Here is a 4,693-nt window from a genome sequence, read left to right as displayed (position 1 = left end):
CTGGTTTCCATACTCGCAACAACGTCGCAAACGGTCGCAAACAGTTTTGCAATGGCTCGATCGCAAACATTGTCACTTTTTGCGATTGTGTTTGCGATTGTGTCAGTCTCGTCCCCAGAGGCCGCGATTCTTTTGGGCGCGAAAATAAAACATGGCGCCGGTAAACAGAAGGTGAGGTTTATGAAAGTGACCTCTATGAGGTGGATTTGAAACCCGAAAAGAATGCCCAAAGTGTATTTCAATTTAGTACAGCAGAAGACCAGCGGGGCACCTGGGAGGGTCGTAAGCTCTCGTGAGCCACTTAAAACTGGGGAGTGACCAAGGACATGACTAAATCTATGAGGATACAATTGGACACCGCTTCCACATGTAACACACTACCAGAAAATCTTTCCCTCTCATTGATTCCTCCCAGGAAGAAACTTAAGGATTACGTTACACCAAGCAGAACCACTTTGTTCAGCAATGATAACTCTTAACTCACTTCCCCTGGTAAACAAGAGCTACTGGCCGAGACAGCAACAGGTTACCACCCCCTCACGTTCCATATTTTGCGAGATTCGCAAATACCTGGAAAGTCTCCCCTCTTGTTTGGTTCAGACTGTGTTCATTTGGGGTTAGTGAAAATCTGTGCATGTGAGCTCCATTCAGTTTCATCACCACTTAGTCCTGTGAATAGTAAGACCCACTTAATGGCTGACAACTCCCGTCCCAGACATGCCTAGGCAACCATGGCCAGAACCAACGTGAGCCACCGCGCACCGGTGTTTCTTAGTGACCATGATTATGTATACTTTTAATTGTATCTTACATATACAATCGTAATTGTCATTTAGTTTTAGATCTCTTACACCCTAGGGATTTTTAGTTTAGGCGTATAACAGTATGTAAATTAAGGGAATCTTACCTTATTTGTAAACACACGACTCCATAAGCTTATAGCTTTAAACATTATCGTGTTTAAATAAAGGTATATCTATCTATCTATCTATCTATGGTGTCTCAAGTGGCCCTGAGGAGTATCAAGCAAGACAACAAGAAGCCCTTGCAGGTCTGAAAGGGGTCTGCAACATTGCAGATGACGTCCTCATTTATGGGTGAGGAGAAACACATAAACAGGTTGAGAAAGCTCATGATGAAAATCTGTATCATTTCATGGTACGTATGCGTGAAGTTTCACTTCACCTTCAAAGATGAATTTTCTCTGGCAGATGGCATAGTGTATAAAGGGCAGCCATAGTAGACAAAATCCACAAAAAACACTTTGGATTAGATTCATGCATTAGAAGAACCAAGGCGTCCCTCTTCTAGCCCGGTATGACCTCTGATATCAAGGACAAGTGCATTTCATGCCCAGCATGTGCCCAATACGCTACTGAGTCAAGCGCATAAAAAGCCCATGCTTAGCCATGATATACCAGCCAAGATATCCTAATGTGGGAAGGCAAATGGCACTTTGTCACTACATGCCACTACAGCGACTGGATAGTGATTGACATTCTACCCAGTGCACTCACAGCAACAGTAGTGGAGTTCACGAATGCACACCTTGCAAGGTTCGGGGTACCTGATCGCGTCGTCACCGATAAATTTGCCCCAGTTTATCAGCACAGAGTACAAACAATTTGTTTCTGAGTATGGGTTCGATCACGTGACCACCTCCCCATATTTGCCGCAAGGAAATATTAAGACAGAAGCTGCAGTTAAAACAGTGAGGAGGATGTATGAAAAGAACAAGGACATTCATGTGGCGCTACTGGACTACTGGAATACCCCACAACAAGGACAAGGACGCTCTCCTGCTCAAAGGCTACTCTCCCGGCGCACAAGGGGTATCCTTCCTATGATGCCTTCTCTTCTGAAGCCTACTGTCGTGCATTCATTAGGGAGTCAGGGTGGCTTAGTGGTTATCTATCGGGCCTCCCACCACTGCGAGCCGCGGTTCAATTCTGGCCTCGGCCAGCATGTGGGCTGAGTTTCAGTCGATCTCAGCCTGACTCGAGGGTTTTTGCTCCGGGTACTCCGGTTTTCCTCCCTCATCAAAATCGACTCACAGCTAATTGACATCTAGCTGTGGTGCTGTGCTCGGACATCAAACATGGACTGTATAGCGGCAGCCAGAGGCGCCTTTGTATGCTTTCAGCCCGATGTCGTGAGCCGCGCCCTTCGCAATTCAGTCCTCGACTGCAAGTAAGGGTGATTAGCACTAGCAATATTTATTTACTTATTTATTTATTTATTCTGGAACCGTCAAAACTGAGATTGAGGGGCGCCGTACTAGAGCAAAACTATGAGAGAAATTAGGGAAGCGTCCATAGTGCAATTCAGCCAGGACAGTGGGTATATGCAAAACCCAATGCTCAGCACAAGCATTTAGCCTGGCCCCATGGCATTGTCGAGAAAGTGTCCTCTCCAAGGTCCTGCACTGTGCTTACCCCTCATGGAAAGATACGCAGGAATCGAGTGCAGATCCGATTGGCTGCTGCTCCGCTCACTGATGCGAAGACCTATATGTCCAAGTACACTGGTAGCCAAACAGAACATTCAGACCTTAGTAATGACATCGCATCACCTGCTCAGCCATAACCTCTGACAAATGGCCAGAAGCCTCCTCTTAATCAAGGGCTGCAGTCACTCCGGGGGGTTCCCCTAACTCTGAATCATCCCCAGCAAAGAACCCAAGTCCAGCTATAGCAAGTCCACAAATCCAACTCCAAAGTACAGATTCAGCAGTCAGCAAGCCAAATCAGACTCAGCAAAGTTCTTCAAGAGTGCGGGAATCATCTCAGTCCACAGAGAAGTCGATCAATAGCGACACACAGTGCAATCCAGCGCCACTAAATGAAGTGAGGACCCGCTCAGGCGGACTCGTGAGACCACCAACCGGCCTGAATTTGTAGGAACAGATTGAGACTTTCCAGGTTTGTGTGAATCAAGTCTTCGTTAGGGAAACGTTCTTAGGTGGCACCGTAAAAGTTTGTTTTCAAAAATTCAAACTTTGAACTTTCTCGTTAGCCTGTTCATATTGAAATACTCTGTTATACTATGTTTTTGTCTTTTGGAAAAAGGGGGATGTTACATCATCCCCCAAGCGTTGTTAAGCCCCAGCGTGCTTTGGGGTGTGTATATAATAAACATGGCATCCATCTTGTGTCAGTGTTGTGTGCTGGTTAGACTTGTGACGAAGTTCGTGTCCTTCTAACTAAACCAACGTTTACATTTATTCTCTGACGATCAGATAAACATGGAGATCGATACTAAATTAATCACTAAAGTTAAAGAAGCTAAATCACTAGGCGTGATAATCGACGAACACCTCTCATGGTCCAATCATATTGGTGAACTTAGCAAGAAGATATCTTCAGCTATAGGCGCCCTTAAACTTCTAAGACCATAAATCTCAAAGCGCACTGCCATCAAAATCTATCAACCGTTGATCTCACCCCACTTCGATTACTCTCCGGTACAAAGCCGTAAGAGGATTTATTCCCCCTTCGCGGATTTGGACCTCCCATCACAGTTAATAGAAAAAAAAAAACAGTTAAAACTGTTTATCGAGGCAGAGTTAGATTTTGGATTAGGGAAACTGACCGTTACCATAAAGCACAAATCTTTGAGAAAAGGACTTAGATCAGTTAATTTTTCAGTAAAGGCTGTTAAAAACATTAGCAGCGGCATTTCGTAAAGTAGATGCGAATTCTAACTCCTTTCTGACAGAAGCTTAAATCACGCACTAGGAACTCATTGAATTGTCGTGTTAATTTTCTAAGATGGAGAAAAAGCAAAGTCAGACTTAAGCTTCAGTTAAAGTTGTTTAAAGCACGTGCGGTGGCCTTTTCGTAAAGCGTTGTTTCTCTCATAGTGCTTTTCTTCCATTTGATAGTTTCAATGGGCGGAGCTTTCACAAAGGAGGTGCCACTTTTTGAAGTAACACCACTTGGCTGGGAAACGCGTTGTTAGAACTTCACTTGACTTCAAAGGCTTCAGAGGATTTTTCCTTTTTGTAGAACCAAACTTTTTCTAGTCATTAATTCTTGAATTAATTTTTAATGAGGAGAAAAAGCAAAGTTAGACTTGAGTTTCAGTAAAAGTTTTTTTGCAACCCAAAACAATTTACAAAGGAATTTTATTTCCAATTCCAATGTGACAGTTTGCGAAGATTTGACACCCTAGGATATTTTAAAAGCGAAATTGACCAACTATATAGTAGCTGCCGGTCGGGAACCCACTCGACAATCTTGTAAAACAGTGTAGTTGTAATGAAACTTTTTGTTGTAATATATACTGAAGATTTTACCGCGTATAAATAAATAAATAAATAAATAAATAAATAAATAAATAAATAAATAAATAAACTATGTATGTATGTATGTATGTATGTATGCGCGTAACCCCGTCGTAAAGCAATCGCAAACACAGCTTGATCGCAAACAGTTTGCGTAAATGGAAACACCTTTTACATTCATCCCCGACCAATCGCTGATGATCGCCAATGGCCGTTTTTATACTAGAGACGCATAATCCGTCCAGACGAATTATGCGTCTCTCATGTTATCCGTCTAGTGTAAAGACGGGACGAACTATATGAGACGCATAATTCGTCTTGGACGAACGTGGGCAAACATTTTTTCTGCGTCTGTTAATTTCGTCTGGTATAAAGACGGGCACTAGACGCATAATGCGTCTGGACGAA

This window comes from Montipora foliosa, chromosome 13 (genome assembly GCF_036669935.1).
Source record: "Montipora foliosa isolate CH-2021 chromosome 13, ASM3666993v2, whole genome shotgun sequence".
In the NCBI taxonomy this organism is placed as follows: domain Eukaryota; kingdom Metazoa; phylum Cnidaria; class Anthozoa; order Scleractinia; family Acroporidae; genus Montipora; species Montipora foliosa.
Note: the sequence above shows the minus strand (reverse complement) of the source record.